Here is a 21,348-nt window from a genome sequence, read left to right as displayed (position 1 = left end):
TATTGTGCATATAGTGAGTTAGGTCTAATGTGCAATATCATTACAGGAAATTATAGGCTAAATTACTGAGTAATTCTATAACTACCCACCAGGTGTTCGAACAAATGCCTCGGCGAACGTTTATGTCTATATTTCTTGAAAAGCATAGCCTGTTATCGTTCCAATGAGACTGATTAGTAGAAATTAGACATGATTAATATGTGTGCGCGTGTGTTGCAGGCATGGAAGTTGTGGAATGAAGGATGGTCCCTAGAACAGATGGAATCTGTATTAGGCGACTCAATCATTTAGGAGGATGAGGTTGTAAAGTGTTTACATATTGGTTTGTTGTGTGTCCAAAAACAGTCTAAAGATCGGCTTACAATGTCTGAGGCGGTTCTCGTTTCATTGCACCTTGTTGTTGCACAAGGCTCTTCCTATCATTAGATTTTTAATGTCATTCTTCATTGATTTTATGTTATATCGAAGGGAAATACGCGTCTTCTGTTGCCACATGGGTATCCATACAGGCAATGAAGTGTCTGATGAAAGAACCCAAACATAAGTTGAGTGCTGATGAGTTGGTTAAAGCATTGTAGCAGATTCAGGAGTTGAAGAAATCATTGGAGAATGTTGGAATGGAATCAATGAGAAAAGAGAATAGGAATGGGAATGGGAATTTGAATAGGAACTGTGATTCTCTTTAAAAAGAAATTTGATTTTTATTAAACAGTGCAGATCATGGTTAGAGTTTGTTTGAAGGATAATTGTTTTTAGAGTTGGACTTGTTATTGTATCATAAGATATAACGTGAACATAATTCAAACATCACTTCATTAAATTCAAGCTCAAGTATTGATTTCTGACTATTTTGGTTATTTAATTACTGCATTTTATAAGTTTTATTTATATACCTTGTAAAGAAATGAAAATGATTTTACATTCATTTTATACCGAAAATTATTAGGCCGTTTATCGTCTAAATTGGAAGTGAAAACTCAAGCATATACAAAACTGAAATGAGATCAAACATTAATCATCTTGAGGATTATATACCATCTTTGGGATAGGGGCAAAATCGTCCAACAAGGTGAAAAACCATGAAACTTATGTGTAGATTAACACCACACTAACCAGAATCATGGACATGGACATCATTGCAGAAAAGTTTCTTTTTTACCCCAAAATGGCAGCCTACTTTTATTTTTAACCCGTAATTGCTAAAAAGTTTCGTTTTTAACCCAAAATGACATCCCACTTTCATTTTTAACCCAAAATTGTAGAAAGTTTTGTTTTTAACCCAAAATGACAGCCTACTTTCATTTTTAACCCGCAGTTACAGAAAAGTATCGTTTCTAACCCAAACTGACAGCTTACTTTCATTTTTAACCCAAGATTGCATAAAATTTTGTTTTTAACCCAAAATGAGAACCTACTTTCATTTTTAACCCGCAGTTGCAGCAACATCAAAGTAACAAACATTTTGTTGTTTAGCAATTAATCAAGTTTGACCATTCAAACAGAATATGAAAGCAAAATTAATTCTATCATAACAAAACCATCAAAAATTTTGAACATTCCAAAATATTAAAAATACTCATATCATAAAACTAGTTTTAGCATATTTTTTTTAAACAAGACAAAAAATTAAAGTTCAACACATAAGAACAATCTTGTCTCGTTCTCACTCGGTTGCAGCTGCACCTTCAGCTTGTGGTACTGAAGCAGCAACAGCCTCCCACCCATCACCACCATTCACTTGAGCTGATTAAAAAACCAAAAAATTGTAACATCCCAAAAATTAAGAACAAGAATTTTTGTTTTTAAATTAATAAAACTATTATCCAAAACATCATCATAAAAACCATTGTGAAACAGAGTGTATCGACTACATCGAAAAACATCATAGTAACGTAAATATGCGGAACAAGGTGATGTATGCACTGCAATCATCCCGGGCTCTTCCCCTTCAAACCAGAAGTACCTGAAAACATAAACTGAAACCGTAAGCACAAAGCTTAGTGAGTTCCCCAAAATACCACACACCATACATAACAAACATATAATGGTCCCCGCCCGTCATTGAGCAATGCTCGGTATACAGATCTATCAATCATCGGGCCCCGCCCGGTATACATATAAACATATAAACAGATAAACACATAACACATGCAATAATCACAAAGATAAATAGCATACAAAATGGTCATCGGGCCCCGCCCGGTAAGCATACAAGCACATAATACATGCAAGAGTCACGCAGACATCTAGCATCATAACAGAACAAACCATGGGCCGATATTGGTGCCTTCGACCTGCTAAACACAGTGAGGAAACTCACCTCTAGCTGCTGAAATACACAAATGAATCTCTGCCTGCTGGTCCGGAAAATCCCCGTGCTATCATCAACAAAATAATGTCTAATTATTAATTAGATCTTGACCCATAACCAAGAATATAAGCTACTTAGCCCATAACCAGGGTAAAAGACCATTTTACCTTTTTTTTAACTTGGCTCATAGCCAAGGCCCAACCCAACTACTCAAAAGGCCGAAATCCTAAATGGCAACCCAAAGCCCAATTATGGCCCAATCTTCCGGATTGGGCCCAAAACCCATTATGGGCCTAAATCCACGGAAGCCTAATATATTAGTCAAAAGACCAAATCAGAAGTCTAGTGGCCCAACAAGGCCCACACTTAGAAATCGCAAACCATGGCCCAAACCGAGAATACCTAGCCCAAATGTCCATCTACTGAGTACGCAGGGCGTACTCAGCTTATATGCCCATCGTACACTTCAGGCTCTCAAACTAGTTCATTAAGCACTTAAACAGTTAAGACCTTTTTCCAAACTCTCAGATCTGGTCCCAAAGAGTGGCTTATCACGTAAAGTTGGAAACTTTACACTCATGCATGGCTTAATGGGACTCAAAGCTCAAAAAGGAGCTTAATAAAATATCTTAATACATGCATGGACCAATATCCTCCATAAAGCTTGCATTTTTATGAACAATGGACCTATATGGAGCTAAGGTCTAACATCAATTGCTTCTGGAGTAGATCAAAAGCTCAACTTTAACTCAAAAGACTCAAAAATGCAATAACACCATAAATGAGATCTATCACAAATGACCATCAAGGTGAGAGCTTTTTACCTCAATAGGCTTGCAAATGTGAAGGTAACTCTGGATCTACAAGCTCAAGCTATCCCTCCCAGCAACCACCAAAAGTTCTTCTTCTTCTTCTTCTTTCACTAAAACACCACCAAAATCTCACTTACAAGCTCAAAACTCACAATAGGCACTTAGGGTTTCAATTTCAGGGTTTAGGGAGATGGAGGCTGGTCAAAAATGTCCAAGAGGTGCTATAATGATGTTTAAATAGGGTGCAAACCCTAAAAATTAGGGTTTGCCCCTGCACCATGTACGCCATGCATACTCCACGTACGCCCCGCATACGTGGGTAAAACCCGCGATCAGACAATGGGCTAGTATGCTAAGAGTACTCATAGAGTACGCCCCACGTACTAGCTAGAGACCAAAATGTTAACAATTTTCATTAAAGGGATAAAAGGAAACTTACCAACTCGAATGTTACAATTCTCCCCCACTTGAATCGGACTTCGTCCTCGAGGTCTGTTGCCCCAATTAACTCTGGGTAGTGCTCCCTCATCTTGTCCTCGGGCTCCCACGTCCATTCTGAACACTTACGGTGTTGCCACTCGACCTTCATTAACTCTACAGCCTTATTCCTCAAGGTTTTCGCCATCCGGTCAAGGATCGCCACCGGTCTCTCTATATAATTCAGGTGATCATCCACCTAAATATCCTCCAATGGAACCATCACGGAATCATCCACTAAACACTTCCACAACTGAGATACGTGGAATGTGTTATGGATCTGACTAAGCTCATCGGGAAGATCCAAGAGATACGCAATCCTGCCCACCCGGGCCAGAACTCTGAAATGACCGATGTACCTGGGGCTCAATTTGCCCCTCCTCCTGAATTGGATGACACATTTCCAAGGTGACACCTTCAGGAGAACCATGTCCCCAACCTGGAACTCTATATTTGATCGGCGTTTGTCGACATAGCTCTTCTGCCGACTCTGAGCTGTCTGGAGTCTACTTCGAACTTGTTGAATCAACTCAATAGTCTTGAGTACCACCTCGGTATACCCCATGACTCAATGACCGACCTCACCCCAACAAATCGGGGTCCTACATTCCTCCCATAGAGCATCTCAAAAGGAGGTCGGTCGATGTTGGCGTGATAGTTGTTGTTATACGAAAACTCCGCCAAAGGGAGATACGTATCCCAACTCTCACTGAAATCCATAACGCACGCCTGAAGTATATCCTCCAAGGTCTGAATAGTCTGCTCACTCTGACCGTGAATCTGCGGATGGAAAGTCGTACTGAAATGGAGACGAGTACCCAACTCGTCGTGGAACCTCTACAAAAATCTGGAAATAAACCGGACGTCCCTGTCTGAAACCACCGAAATTGGCACCCTATGCGGTGCTACGACCTCCCTGATGTATACCTTAGCCAACTTCTCCGCAGAGATACTCTCCTGAATCAGGATAAAATGCGCGCTCTTGTTCAATCGATCCACGATGACCCAAATCGAATCCACTCTGCGCACAGTCCGAGGCAACTTCGGAATGAAATCCATGGTAATCTCCTCCCATTTCCAAACGGGAATATCCAACAGTTGCATCTTGCAGTGAGGCCGCTGATGCTCAGCCTTGACTTTCCTGCAAGTCAAACACCTCTCCACATACCAAGCTACATCTCGATTCATGCAGGGCCACCAATAATCAGGACGGAGGTCCCTATACATCTTTGTTGCCCCGGGATGAATGGAGAATCTCGATTTGTGTGCCTCCTACACAGAACCTGATGCAAATCACCCCAATACGCAACCCATACTCTCCGATGAATAGTCAATAACCCTTGGCTATCATAATCAAAGGAAGCCACCTGACCTACTATGCGCTCACTCTTCCGGTGCTCTTCCTTCATAGCCTCAATCTGAGCCTCTCGAATCCGCTCCAAATGCGGAGTAATCACGGTCATCCTCAAACAAATATATGTAACGTCCCAAAACTAAGGCCTAAAACTTTCATTTTTAATTTAATAAAATCAATATTCCATAAACATCATCAATACAATCCAAATAAAACAAGTGCATCAATCGTCATAGGAGATCAGACTAAATCACAAAATGCGAAACAAGGTGGTGTGTGCTCTGCAATCATCCCGAGCTCTTCTATTTGAAAACCAAAGTACCTGAAACATAAACTGAAAAACCGTAAGCACAAAGGTTAGTGAGTTACCCAAAATACCACATACCATACATATCAACATATAATGGGCCCCCACCCTACCTCGGGCCCTGATGGGCCTCGGGCCCCGCCCGACATCGAGCCTCGCTTGGATTACATATTTGTCAATCACCAGGCCTCGCCTGACATCGGGCCCCGCCCGTTACACACTTAATCATATAAACATATAATCATATAAATATATAATCTTCTAACATGTAACGCATGTGTTTCTAGGCTAGGCATTAATATTGACATAATGGTCTAGGTTAACCTTTGTAACTCATTTAGAAGAAATGAAAAGGAATTATGTGAATATTATGTGTTGTATGTGTTTTATGCTTAATTACTAGGAGTTAAATAATTAAGAATAAAAATGAGCGTCAAAAATAAATATTAGATAAAGCCAATATCTATTAAGAAAGTTGTAGTGGTCGTGACAAGGATTACGGATATATAAAGAATGCCGAAATCCGAGTTATAACGAAAAAGTTATGACCTGTCGAAGTTTCACGACAAAACCGGGAGTAGGTATAAAAAGAAAGCCCAAATCTTACTTCGTATGAGGAAGTTATGATTTTTCGAAGTTTCGGCTTAGCAGTAGACCGCTAAAAACTCGAATTTTAGATCGAACGATTTTTGGCCGACACGACCTAAAGGAGAATCGAAGGTCTCGTAAATAGTAGCACAACGGTAAAAAGTATGACGAAAACGGACGTCAGATGAAGAAGTTATGAATTTTTAACGGATTTCCTGTCCCGGTCTGTTAAAAATAATAATATAAAAATTAAAGTCAAAGTTAGCCGACGAAGTCTAAACGAAAGTTGTAGAGCGTAATTTTACCTACGCGTGCATATAAGGAACATAAAAAACGGAGCTCGTATGCGAAAGTTATGGATTTTAGAAGTTTTGGCGCGAAAAACGAGAAAAATCCCCAAAACCGAGGAATTTCGCACACGTGGACTTCGGCCACGTGTCCTCGCTTCCCATCCGACGCGTGTCCGGGAATGGCTGAGTCACCGAAGCCACCTGGCGAGGCGTGTCATGTCCTTCTCGAGTCCGAGGTTCGGTCCAATAGGAGACTGCCCTGTGTCCGATCTCGGTGTGTCATCAGCAACGTGTCCGAACCGAAGAGCTGTCCGAAGCGGTCCAATTAGAAGCCTCCAGCAGACCCTTCGCATGCGCAGCCCACGTGCGAGCCTTCCCTGCGAGCCCTCGGATCTGCGACACGTGGCTTCTTCTCAGCCGTTGGATCATGAGGCTCGGCCCTATAAATAGGAGGGTGCGAGACCTCCCGGGTATATTTCGGAAAATTGCCACTTTTAGCCCCTATTTCCATATTTCTTTCATTTTAACGTCCCCCGAAGCCCCGGTATCAATTATAACCCCCGAAATACACCACGAAGTGCCCGTGAAGCCCGGAAAAATTATCTTTTCGGTTTCGAAGCCCGACCCTTTGCAGAGCCCGGTTTCTCAATAAAACTCCCGGTTTTATTAGAAACGATCGTTTTAGGAAACGAATTGCTGCCCGATTTTCATTAAATCAGGTGAGTGTGTAGTTACTTTTACCTTACACATAGATGTGAAGTATTTTATATAAAATACGTGCTGTGTGAATATTTATTGTTTGTTTATTTGAGTTGGATGTTGAAGGTGTGATTTATACATGTTTTTAAATAATTTAAACTGTATATGTATTTTTATCTACAAAAATGTTGGGTAAACATGGGTAGATGAAATAATGGGTGTGTGATGAAAGGTGAGTTGGATAAAGGAGATGATCAGTAATATTGATCATAAGTTGAGGGTGAGTGGTGAAAAGAGATCATAAGTTGAGGGTGAGTGGTGAAATATGAGATAAGCCCTTACCCAAACGGTGACCCCCGTCATTCAGCAGAGTAGGGATGACAACCATGGACTATTATAGATGGTCTGTGGAACACTAGCAGGCCCGCAACCTGTAGGTGTAATGAGCTATATGTTCATTTGGAGTACTCTAAAAACCCATTGACATGTATGACAGGGGTGAATACTGTCAATAAATAAGAGCTATGGATTTAGCCCCTGTTGTATAAACCCTGGTGATGGTGTGACCTTGTGCCTATTCCTTAGGATGAATCCTTAGGAAGGAGTGATAGTTGAATCTTAGGGTAAACCCTTAAGAAATTAATAAGATAATGGGGTTGGGGTAATTTGGTTGATTGATTGATGTTTAAGTACAATAAATTTATTTATTGTGGGTTGAAAACCCTATATGCTCCCCAGGCTTCCAAGCCTGACCCACTCAGCGTTTTATGATTACAGGTAGTGGACCCCGAGTATAGTCGGATGATGATGATGAGTGGTTTATGGATTATAGGCCAGTAGTTATAAATAACTGTTGTAAGGCTTATAATGTCTTGTTTGTGCTTTTGATCTGTATCGGAACATGACATCCCGAGGTTTTAATATAAAAGGAAATTATATATTTCTTAAAGAAAGGTTTTGACAAACTTTTATCATGTTTTGTTTTTGGGGACCAATTCCGCAACATCTTTTAAAAAGATTCTCTGATTTTATTTTAAAAAGCATAAATTAAATCGGTCTTTTCTGGCCGAGAAATTAGGGGATGTCACAGTTGGTATTAGAGCATTAGTTTAAGCGAACTAGGAAATTTGTAGGATTTCTAGACTTAAACTTAGAATGCTAAGCGATGATTGTGAGTTGGGTGTATCTATTATATTTTAGGTAGTACACCTAAATTGACACGAGCACTAGTTTATTTTAGGAAGGATGCCTAAAATGCTTTTATGTGCTAAATGTTTTGTGTTATAGCTATAATGATGCTATTATTTGTTCGGATCTATGGTCTGTTCCCGACCGGATCTGGAAACCTTATGTGTGTAGGATTCTAAGCGTATGATTACGAGATTAGAACTAACATGTAAACGTTTCAGAGTAATAACGAAGATTTAACGCCTATCGAAAATAAAGATCTAAATTCACCTACGATTGGTGTATAGATCGAAATGGCGAGTACTCAAAGTGGATTCGGAAACGATAATCCACAGCCTGAGCCAATCGCGATGGCTGGGGTGCAGGCAATGGTGCGTACGATGTTGGATCAACAGATGGAAGAAACAAAACATTTACTTCAACAAAGTAAGGATGAACTTACTGTGCCAGTACGTCAGGCACTTACTTTGGAGGCAGCTATCTGGGCTGCCAAGTCTGTTGAAGATATGATTAAGGGGAGAGCCGCCAGCAAGGTTGAAGTTGGAGAGAAAAGAAAGTTTGAAAGGACTTCAGGGTCCAACGAGAAAAGAAAATTCTTGAAGTATGGAGGAGGAGAAGGCGAAGCAAAATGGTGCGAGAGGTGCAAAAAGAAGCACTTCGGGAAATATAGCGAAGAGGTGACCTGCTACAAGTGTGGAAAGACTTGGCATTATGCCAATGAGTGTCCGTCCAACAAGAGGATGTGCTATCGATGTAACGAGGAAGGGCACATTTCGAAAGACTGCCCAAAGAGGAAAGAGGCAGCAATGCCCAATGTTCCACCAAAACCAAAACCAAAGGCATACCAAATGATCCTTAATGAAGCAGATGGAGATATAAGGGATCAGGAGTAAGGACCTTATATTCCCAAAACTAAGACATAAAGTAACAATGCAGTTAGTAACTTGTAGTGCAGCCTATTAGAGGCGTAGTATAGGGTAAACTTGAACCTCTGTGTAATCGTTTCAAGGAAATAATATAAACCCTGGTTTTGTCATCTGATGAATGGAATGGTTGGTGTAATTCTTGAAGTTGTTCCATCGTCTGGAATTTCCATCACCAACCAAGTTGAAGTAGAATTGATGACTGAAGATACGCATGGAAGAAGTCCTAGTAGAGTCTAGGAAAATTTTATGATTAATTGGACACATTCGTATGTGTTAAATTGTTTTGTGATTTTAGGATTTGGGGACTGCGAGACCGTACTTGGGACGAGTATGAGTAGGTGTGAATAGTAGTAGAGATCTATACTACTGGAAGCACAGGAGTCACACTTGGATCAGGGAAAGTCACAAGGTTACCAAGGAACTCATAATTGATTCCGTCTTATTCTAGTCTGTCGTTACCATCGTTTCGGTAATGACTAAGAAGATGATTGTTATTCCGACCCTAGTAGTCATATCGAATTGAGTCCGACTACGATGAGTTGGTTATGTGGTTCAGAGAACCAAGTTCGATGTAGCAGTTGACTTAATCCGAATTGAAGTAAAGGCTGATCAAAGCGATCAATAGAAGTATCGCGTTCGTTGTTAAAGAAGTTGGGTTAGGTTGTGTTCTGACCCAAAGGGATAAAGTGATAGCGTATGCATTGAGGCAATTGAAGGAACATGAAAAGAACTACCCCACTCGTGATCTGGAGTTGGCAGTGGTAGTATTCGCCTTAAAGATAGGGAGGCACTATATTTATGGTACTAAATGCAAACTTTTCGCTGATTATAAGAGTCTTCAATATCTCTTTAATCAGAAGAAATTGAACATGAGGCAACGACGCTGGCTAGAGTTACTCAAGGACTATGACTGTGAGATACTTTACCACTCTCGTAAAGCAAGTGTTGTTGCTAATGCTCTCAGTCGGAAGGTGAATCTTGAAAGGAAGAGGCCAAGAGCGTTGAGAATTGAAGTTGTCTCTACAAATGGGAAGTATAAAAGAAAGCTCAGGAGGAAGCTTTAGAGAAAAATGACCGAAAGGAGGAACGTTTGGGATAAAACGTTGGTGTTTGATACAAACGGTCAAAGACTGAAGGTATTCAAAGGTAGGATTTGGGTACCTAGGATGGGAGGAGTAAGAGGTCTTCTGATGGAAGAAGCTCACAAAACCATGTACTCGATTCATCCCGGCAGTGCGAAAATGTATAGGGATCTAAAACCCTATTACTGGTGGCCGATGGTGAAGCTCGATGTTGCTAAGTATGTGGCTGAGTGTGTAACTTGTGCTAGGGTTAAGGCGCAACATCAGAAACCATATGGGAGTTTAGAACCTTTACCTATACCCATGGGTAAATGGGAAGATATCACTATGGATTTTGTGACTAAACTGCCCAGAACAAGGAATGGTCACGACATGATTTGGGTGGTCATTGATCGCTTCACTAAGAGTGCGCATTTCATAGCAGCCAACGAGAAATGGTCTATGGATAAACTTGCGAATTCTTATGTGAAGGAAATTGTGAGGTTTCACGGTGTTCCGTTAACGATTGTATCCGATCGTGACAGCCGTTTTACCTCAAGGTGTTGGAGGAGTCTGTAAGAGGAATTGGGTACCAAGTTGTGTTTGAATACGCCCTACCATCCGCAAACCGATGGTTAGAGCGAATAAACGATTCAAACGTTGAAGGATATGCTGAGAGCATGTACCCTGGAATTCCAAGGTAACTGGGATGAACATTTACCTTTAGTAGAATTTTTCTAGGGTAATAGTTTCCACTCAAGCATCAAGATGGCACCTTATCACGCTATGTATGGGGAAAAGTGTTGAATGCCGTCATGGTGACTGGAAGCTGGGGAAAAGCAGCTTATGGGACTTGAAATAGTCCATCAGACTGCTGGAAAGTTGAAAGTGATTAGGGAAAGGATGTTAGCTGCTCAAAAGAGCTATGCTGACAAGAAAAGACAATCGATATCATTCGAAGTTGGAGATTCGGTTTTACTTAAAAGTCTCGTCGTGGAAGGGACTTATAAGGTTTGGTAGAAGGGGAGAGTTGAGTCCAAGGTTTATTGGACCATTTAAAGTTCTTCGGAGGATCGGGAATCAAGCTTACAAGCTAGAATTACCGGAAGAACTGGAGGGTATTCATGACACATTTCATGTGTGTTATTTGAGGAAGTTCACGGGAGGTGTGCCCGACATAATTGCCATTTCTGAATTAAGGTTGGATGAGAGCAAGAGGTTAATTGGAGAACCTGAGGCAATCGTTGACCGTAAGACTAAGAAGTTGTAACGTAAGATAGTCGATTTAGTGCTTGTCCGTTGGAAACATATAAATGGGCCAAATCCCACCTGGGAAACGGAGAGTGACATGGTGAGTCGCTACCCGTAGTTGTTTGTCGTTGTGTGATTCCGAGGACGGAATCATCCTAAGGGGGAGAGAGTTGTAACGCCCGTGTTTCTAGGCTAGGCATTAATATTGACATAATGGTCTAGGTTAACCTTTGTAACTCATTTAGAAGAAATGAAAAGGAATTATGTGAATATTATGTGTTTTATGTGTTTTATGCTTAATTAGTAGGAGTTAAATAATTAAGAATAAAAATGAGCGTCAAAAATAAATATTAGATAAAGTCGATATCTATTAAGAAAGTTGTAGTGGTCGTGACAAGGATTACGGATATATAAAGAATGCCAAAATCCGAGTTATAACGAAGAAGTTATGACCTGTCGAAGTTTCACGACAAAACCGGCACGGTGCTGAATGTCGTAAAAAGTGAGTTTTTGATAAACTACTTTTTAGCCTTAGTGATCTAAACGAAACTTGTAGTGTTCGTTAAACCGAGAGTAGGTATAAAAAGAACGCCCAAATCTTACTTCGTATGAGGAAGTTATGATTTTTCGAAGTTTCGGCTTAGCAGTAGACAACTAAAAACTCGAATTTTAGATCGAGCGATTTTTAGCCGACACGACCTAAACGAGAATCGAAGGTCTCGTAAATAATAGCACAACGGTAAAAAGTATGACGAAAACGGACGTCGGATGAAGAAGTTATGAATTTTTAACGGATTTCCTGTCCCGATCTGTTAAAAATAATAATATAAAAATTAAAGTCAAAGTTAGCCGACGAAGTCTAAATGAAAGTTGTAGAGCGTAAATTTACCTACGCGTGCATATAAGGAACATCAAAAACGGAGCTCGTATGCGAAAGTTATGGATTTTAGAAGTTTTGGCGCGAAAAACGAGAAAAATCCCCAAAACCGAGGAATTTCGCACACGTGGACTTCGGCCACGTGTCCTCGCTTCGCATCCGACGCGTGTCCGGGAATGGCTGAGTCACCGAAGCCACCTGGCGAGGCGTGTCATGTCCTTCTCGAGTCCGAGGTTCGGTCCAATAGGAGACTGTCATGTGTCCGATCTCGGTGTGTCATCAGCAACGTGTCCGAACCGAAGAGCTGTCCGAAGCGGTCCAATCAGAAGCCTCCAGCAGACCCTTCGCATGCGCAGCCCACGTGCGAGCCTTCCCTGCGAGCCCTCGGATCTGCGACGCGTGGCTTCTTCTCAGCCGTTGGATCAGGAGGCTCGGCCCTATAAATAGGAGGGTGCGAGACCTCCCAGGTATATTTCGGAAAATTGCCACTTTTAGCCCCTCTTTCCATATTTCTTTCATTTTAACGTCCCCCGAAGCCCCGGTATCAATTATAACCTCCGAAATACGCCACGAAGTGCCCGTGAAGCCCGAAAAATTTATCATTTCGGTTTCGAAGCCCGACCCTTTGCAGAGCCCGGTTTCTCAATAAAACTCTCGGTTTTATTAGAAACGATCGTTTTAGGAAACGAATTGCTGCCTGATTTTCATTAAATCAGGTGAGTGTGTAGTTACTTTCACCTTACACATAGATATGAAGTATTTTATATAAAATACGTGCTGTGTGAATATTTATTGTTTGTTTATTTGAGTTGGATGTTGAAGGTGTGATTTATACATGTTTTTAAATAATTTAAACTGTATATGTATTTTTATCTACAAAAATGTTGGGTAAACATGGGTAGATGAAATAATGGGTGTGTGATGAAAGGTGAGTTGGATAAAGGAGATGATCAGTAATATTGATCATAAGTTGAGGGTGAGTGGTGAAAAGAGATCATAAGTTGAGGGTGAGTGGTGAAATATGAGATAAGCCCTTACCCAAACGGTGACCCCCGTCATTCAGCAGAGTAGGGATGACAACCATGGACTATTCTAGATGGTCTGTGGAACACTAGCAGGCCCGCAACCTGTAGGTGTAATGAACTATATGTTCATTTGGAGTACTCTAAAAACCCATTGACATGTATGACAGGGGTGAATACTGTCAATAAATAAGAGCTATGGATTTAGCCCCTGTTGTATAAACCCTGGTGATGGTGTGACCTTGTGCCTATTCCTTAGGATGAATCCTTAGGAAGGAGTGATAGTTGAATCTTAGGGTAAACCCTTAAGAAATTAATAAGATAATGGGGTTGGGGTAATTTGGTTGATTGATTGATGTTTAAGTACAATAAATTTATTTATTGTGGGTTGAAAACCCTATATGCTCACCAGGCTTCCAAGCCTGACCGACTCAGCTTTTTATGATTACAGGTAGTGGACCCCGAGCATAGTCGGATGATGATGATGAGTGATTTATGGATTATAGGCCAGTAGTTATAAATAACTATTGTAAGGCTTATAATGTCTTGTTTATGCTTTTGATCTGTATCGGAACATGACATCCCGAGGTTTTAATATAAAAGGAAATTATATATTTCTTAAAGAAAGGTTTTGACAAACTTTTATCATGTTTTGTTTTTGGGGACCAATTCCGCAACATCTTTTAAAAAGATTCTCTGATTTTATTTAAAAAAGCATAAATTAAATCGGTCTTTTCTGGCTGAGAAATTAGGGGATGTCACATAACACATGCAATAATCACAAAGAACATAGCACATCATACAGTCATCGAGCCTCGCCCGCCATCGAGCCTTGCCCGGTAAGCATAAAAGCCCATACTGATAACTAGCATACAACATACTCATCATGCCCCACCTGGCATCTGACCTTGCATGGTAAGCATACCATCACATAACACATGAAAGATTCACGCAGACATATAACATCCTAACATATAATCCATGGGTCGGCATTCGTTCCTTCGACCCACTAAACTCAGTGAGCAGACTCACCTCGAACTGCTGAACCACATTGATAAATCCCTAGCTGCTAGTCCGATGAGGTTCAGAGAGGATTATGTGCAGAAGACGGCCTTCCGGACTTGTTATGGTCATTATGAGTTCGTGATGATGCCCTTTGGGCTCACCAATGCTCCATCCACGTTCATGGACCTCATTAAAAGCGTATGCAGGATGATGTTGGATCGGTCTGTGATTGTATTCATTGATGACATCTTGGTCTATTCCAAGACCCAGGAGCTGGATGAGTAGCACTTGAGGTAGATATTGGAGACTCTTAGGAGGGAGAGACTTTATGCGAAGTTCTCCAAGTGTGAGTTCTAGTTGCGCGAGGTGCAATTTCTAGGGCACATTGTCAACCAGAACGGTATTTTGGTCGATTCGGCCAAGGTTGAGGCAGTGATGGGATGGGAGGTTCCGAAGTCTCCATCTGAGATTCAGAGTTTCCTTGGGTTGGCAAGTTACTATCGTAGGTTCATTCAATATTTCTCCAAGATAGCGGTTCTTCTGACTCGGTTAACGAAGAAGACTGTCACTTTTTGTTGGGGGCCTGAGTAGCAGGAAACTTTTGATACCCTGAGATAGAGATAGTGAGAGGCACCGATTTTGACTCTGCCTGAGGGTGTTGAGGATTTCGTAGTTTATTGTGATGCGTCGATCACGGGTTTGGGTGCAGTTCTGATGCAGAGGGGTCGCGTGATTGCTTATGATTCGAGATAGCTGAAGCCTCATGAGGCGAATTATCTAACACATAATTTAGAGTTGGGGGCTGTGGTTTTCGCCCTCAAGATTTGGTGACATTATCTCTATGGGGTCCGTTGACTATTTAAACGGATCACAAGAGCCTAAGGTATTTCATGGATTAGCCGAATCTAAAAAAGAGGCAGTGCCAGTGGTTGGATGTGGTAAAGGATTATGATTTTGAGATCCTTTACCATCCAGGGAAGGCCAATGTGGTGGCTGATGCTCTCAGCCGCAAGGTGGTCGCGAATCTGATCAGGGATATCTGTATGAGGATGACAATGTTACTCCACTCTTGGATCAGATTCGAGAGGCTCAGGTTGAGGCTATGAAGGAAGAGCACCAGAAGAGTGAGCATATAGTGGGTCATGTGGCTTCCTTCGATTATGATAGTCGGGGGTTATTGACTCTCCATCGGAGGGTGTGGGTTCCTTATTGGGGTGGTGCGCGTCAGGTTCTGATGGAGGAGGTGCACAAATCGAGATTCTCCATTCATCCCGGGGCAACGAAGATGTATAGAGATCTCCGTCCTGATTATTGGTAGCCTTGTATGAAGTGGGATGTAGCTTGGTATGTGGAGAGGTGCTTGACTTGCAGGAAAGTCAAAGGCGAGCATCAGCGGCCTCACGGCAAGATGCAGCCATTAGACATTCTCGTTTGGAAATGGGAGGAGATCACCATGGATTTCATTACGAAGTTGCATCGGACAGCGCGCGGAATGGATTCGATTTGGGTCATCGTGGCTCGATTGACCAAGAGCACGCATTTTATTCCGATTCAGTAGAGTATCTCTACGGAGAAGTTGGCCGACATATACATCAATGAGGTTTTGGCACATCATTGGGTGTCAGTTTCTGTGGTTTCAGACAGGGACGCCCGGTTTACTTCCTGGTTCTGGAAGAGGTTCCATAAGGAGTTGGGTACTCGTCTGCATTTCAGCATGGCTTTCCACCCACAGACTGACGGACAGAGCGAGTAGACTATCCAGACCTTGGAGGATATGCTTCGACCGTGTGTATTGGACTTTGGTGGGAGTTGGGATAAGTACCTCCCTTTGGCGAAGTGTTCATATAACAACAGTTATCATGCCAACATCGATCGACCTCCGTTTGAGATGCTCTATGGGAGGAAATGCAGAACCCCAATATGTTGGCGTGAGGTCGGTCAACGAGTCATGGGGAGTACTGAAGTGGTACTCAAGACTACCGAGTTGATTCAGCATGTTCGGGGTAGACTCCAGACAACACAGAGTCGGCAGAAGAGCTATGCCAACAAGCATCGATCAGATCTAGAGTTCCAAGTTGGGGATATGGTTCTCCTAAAGGTGTCATCCGATTAAGGAAGAACGACAAGTTGGGCCCAAGGTATATCAGTCCTTTCAGGGTTTTGGCATCGGTGGGCCGGGTTGCGTATCACTTGGATCTTCCCGAGGAGCTTAGTCAGATCCATAGCATGTATTATGTCTCTCAGTTGCAGAAATGTTTGGTGGATGATTACATGGTGGTTCCATTGGAGGATATCCAGGTGGATGATCGCCTGAACTATATCGAGAGACTGGTGGTGATTCTTGACAGAAAGACGAAAACCTTCAGGAACAAGGTTGTTGAGTTGGTGAAAGTTCAGTGGCAGCACCGGAAGGGTTCAGAATGGATGTGGGAGTTGGATGACGAGATGTCGGAGCACTACCCAAAGTTATTTTGTAACATCCCGAAATTCAGGTACAACTATTTAGCCCTTCTTTTATTCAAAGTGTCAAGTGAAGCCCTTAAGAGGAATTGGTAGCAAATGAGTACGCTGGGCGTACTCAAGAGTACGCTGCGCGTACTCATGCGCTTATTTTGGACGCGGACTCGTCTGAGTATGCTGGGCGTACTCAGGGTTACGCTGGGTGTAATGTGTCCAGGTGCAAACCCTAATTTCTGACTTGTGCCCTATATATTGGATGCTAAGGCTTATTTCTCAGCCTCCATAGCAGTGAGTAAAACCCTAAGAGAGAACTTTTCATCGTTCTTAGTGAGTGTGTGTGATTTTGGAGCTAAAAGTGCCTTGGTGTGCTAGTGAAGAAGAAGGAGAGGAGTTTGTGGAGACTAGAGTTTGAAGTGCAAGTTTGGATCTGAGATCTACAGAGGAAGGAGCTGCATTTGGAGGTATAAAGTTCAAAACTTTCCTTTTCATTTGGTTTGTTGCTTCATGGACCATTTTAGGGTTAAAAGTCCCAAAGGTGGAGACTTTATGAGTGTAATGTGCTCCATGGACCTAGATCTGTCCCATTTCAGTGGTATTTGTGTTGTAGATCCATAAAGTTCCCATCTTGGTCGTGGATATGAGATCATGCTTGAGTATTGGGCTTTCTAGTGTTAGCAAATGGTATATTTTGGGTGTTAGTGACTTGTTCAGCCATGCAAAGGCTTAAAGTCATCGACTTTATGGATTAAGAGGCTTAAAAATGGTTAGATCTAAAAGTTGGACGTGAGTCTTAACTGTTTAAGACCTCAAGAGCTAAGGGACTGAAACTGGGATTTACGCCGGGCGTAATCCCAGTACGCGCGGCGTACGGGGAGGCGTTCCCCGATTCTGAGACTGCCGGGTACGCCCAGCGTACACATCTGGTACGCGCAGCGTAACCCGGAGGGTTGACTTTTGGTTGACTTTTAGGGTTTGGTCTATAGTGGGGCCTTTGAGTTATGAGAGGGGTAAAATGGTCTTTTACCCTTCTGAGAGTACTAAGAGGAGGAATAGTCTAGCTTTGAGAGATGTATTGATTGAGAGTATTTATTTTACATGATTAGGCGGAGGCTAGCCCTGATTTTACAGAGTTCGAGCTTTACCGAGTTACCCGAGGTGAGTCTTCTCACTATACTTTACCTAGAGTGGTAATTAGAGCTATGAGACAGAGTATGTTGTATGCTTTTGCATGATGTGATTTCTATGTGTTATATGCTATGTATGTTAGAGAGTTTTCAGAGTTAGGACCGGAAGGCCCACAGAGTTAGGGCTAGAGGGCCCACAGAGTTATGGGACTGGAGGGTCCCACAGAGACACCTTGACCAGAGGGTCATCAAAGTTATAGCCTCGAGTGGCTAATATGTGTTGTGTGTGTATTTTGGGGAACTCACTAAGCATTTATGCTTACAGTGTTGTGTTATGTGTCTCAGGTACCAGCGAGGATCGCGGGAAGGCGCCGACTTGATCAGTACACACACGGGGAGATTTTTATTATGATCTTGGGATATGATGTTATGATTGACTATGTGATACAATGGTGTTTTTATAACGATTATGAATGAAAATGTGTTTTATAAAATGTGAAAAATTGTTTTGAAAATTTGGGTGTTACAAGTTGGTATCAGAGCCTTGGTTTGAGGGATTCGGATTCATCTTCGGGCATATCTGAACTCAAACTGAGGATTTGAGAGAAATTTTGATGACTAAATTTTTTTTTTTAAAGAGTAAAAAGAGTTTTGAGACAAACAGAGCAGAGCCGTGTGTACGATCAGCCAGCGCCCGAACGGTGATTTCCCAAAATACCCTTGTAATTAGTGTTATGAGATATATTATGTTATGATATATGATGAGTTATGCTATGCATGCTAGAGTAGACTAGGTATTCTTATTAGGACTAGAGTGGCCTGATATGTGACGCCTTAGTCTAGGAGTTTTGCTGCTAGGGATACTTGAGAGTGTTTAGATAGCAGCGAGGAGTTTATGAGAGAGCTGCTAGTGAGTAGCATATGGTTAAAGAGAGTAGAGTACTTGGGACTTGGGATCCAAGGAGGAGGACTTAGAGTGGATGCTGATGCGGTGTGGACGGTAGTATAGGGCCCGTACTACTGAAGACACCGGAGCAGTGCGCACCCTAAGTAAGAATCCATTGGGTACTAAGGAACAAGTAGGGTGGAGTTATCGAGTGCGAGTATACTCGAGCGAGTCCCTGATATTTGTTATGTTGTATTTCAGAGACATCATGGTTGGGACACGCCACACACCAGAGAGCAGCGGTACTAGTGATGAGGAGATCTGTAGGATCATTCATGAGGAGGTGGCTGCGGCCATCAGGGCAGAGATACCAGAGATGTTCGGGTCTATCAAGACCACACTGCTAGAGACATTTGACGAGAGATACGCTGCTCTTTCTGAGGCTGCGGTTGCTGCGGCCACTGCAGCTATAGCTGCGACTAGGCCGCAGGGTGGTGATGCGTTGCTGTTTCGTGAGTTCAGCAACACAAAACCACCGGAGTTTGATGGGACCCAGGACCAGATTGCAGCGATGAGGTGGATATCAGACATTGAGGGGTGTTTCTTTACTTGCTCATCTCCAGAGCATTTGAGAGTCCGGTTCGCGTTGAACCAGCTTCGCTTGGGAGCGAAGGACTGGTGGAAGTTTGTGACGGCGCACTATTCGCCTACTGAGCTTGTTGCAGTGACCTGGGAGAGGTTCACTGCTATGTTCCGAGAAGAGTACGTTCCCCAGGTGGAGAGGGAGCGTTTGGCCCAGGAGTTTTTGACCCTCAAGCAGGGTACAGAGTCTGTTACAGTGATCACCAGGATGTTCCATGAGCGGGCGATGTTCTGCCCAGAGCACGTGTCCTCCGAGCAGGCACGTATGAGCCGATATCTGAGCATTTTGAGGAGGGATATACGAGAGTTCGTGGCGAACTCGACGTACCGGACATTTGCCGAGCTTCAGGCAAATGCCCGGAAGAGGGAGATAGAGCTGGAGACTCAGGCTAGGGAGGAGGCGGAGTCTCAGGGGAGGGATCGGCGACCGGCACAGTCTCAGCCGGCAGCCAAGCGGGCCAAGCCTGCCGATTCGAGATCAGGGAGCCAGAGGGGGCGCACTTGTGGCAAGTGCGGCAAGAGTCATGATGGAGTGTGCAGAGCAGGGTCTTGCTACAAATGTGGCAAGGAGGGGCATATGGCCAAGGATTGCCCCAAGGGGTTTGCAGTCTGTTTTCACTGCAACCAGACCGGACACCGGAAGGCCGAGTGTCCACAGTTACGAGGGTCAGCTCAGGGAGCTTCTCAGGGATCTGCTCCTGCTGTTGTTCGAGCTACAGAGAGTCGGCCGGTGAAGGCTGAGGCACCGAAGGCTCGCGGGAGAGCCTTCCAGTTGACAACAGAGGAGGTCCGCGCAGCACCCGATGTGGTAGCTGGTATGTATTCTTTCCTCTGTTCATTTTGAGTTTGTAGTGTTATGCTTATATTGTGATATGCGTAGGTACATTTCTTGTGTGTTCTGTACCTGCCTTGGTGTTATTTGACTCGGGTGCGAGTCGGTCTTTTGTGTCACTAGCGTTTAGTCAGTACATCAGTATCCAGCGTGAGGCGTTGAGTCGACCTCTACGAGTTTCCATAGCTGACGAGCGAACGGTGTATGCTACTGATGTGATTCGAGGATGTGTACTCGAGATCTTCGGTGTCGAGTTTCCGATAGATCTGGTCCCGATTGCTATGGGGGACGTATGTGTCATAGTGGGCATGGATTGGTTGAGCCGTTTCGGAGCTGTGATTGACTGTGAGCGACAGTTGATGACGATACGAGACCCCAGTGGGGGAGTACTTACGGTGTACGGCGAGGGTTCCCGTTCTGGGTCAGCATTTTGTTCGGCCGCCAGAGCGAGGCAGAGTTTACAGCAGGGCTGTAGTGGGTTTGTGGCTTATGTGGTGGATACGAGAGTAGATGCAGAGAGACCGAGGTCGATCGATGAGGTCCCGATAGTGCGCGAGTTCCCAGATGTTTTCCCCGAGGAGTTGCCGGGTGTGCCTCCCGAGAGGCAGGTAGAGTTCCGTATTGATTTGGTTCCGGGGGCAGCGCCTATCGCCAAGGCGCCCTATCGCCTTGCGCCACCAGAGATGCAGGAGTTATCCTCGCAGCTGCAGGAGCTGCTGGGGAAGGGGTTTATACGGCCGAGTAGCTCGCCGTGGGGAGCGCCGATCCTTTTTGTCAAGAAAAAGGATGGTTCACACCGGATGTGCATTGATTACCGGGAGCTGAACAAACTGACGGTCAAGAACCGTTACCCCTTACCGAGGATCGACGATTTATTCGATCAGTTGCATGGAGCGTCTTGGTTTTCCAAGATCGACTTGAGGTCTGGATATCATCAGATGAGAGTACGAGATGAGGATATCCAGAAGACAGCGTTCAGGACTCGTTACGGGCATTACGAGTTCGTGGTGATGCCTTTCGGGCTCACCAATGCACCGGCGGCGTTCATGGATCTCATGAATAGAGTATGCAGACCGATGTTGGACCGTTCGGTGATCGTGTTCATCGATGATATACTGGTGTATTCGAGATCCAGAGAGCAGCATGAGGAGCATTTGAGAGAGTTACTTGGAGTTTTAAGATCGGAGAGGCTTTATGCCAAATTCTCCAAGTGTGATTTCTGGTTACGAGAGGTCC

The sequence above is a fragment of the Lactuca virosa genome, chromosome 8 (genome assembly GCF_052849685.1).
Source record: "Lactuca virosa cultivar CGN04683 chromosome 8, Lactuca_virosa_CGN04683_v6, whole genome shotgun sequence".
NCBI classification, from domain to species: Eukaryota; Viridiplantae; Streptophyta; class Magnoliopsida; order Asterales; family Asteraceae; genus Lactuca; species Lactuca virosa.
This window is presented reverse-complemented; position numbering follows the sequence as displayed.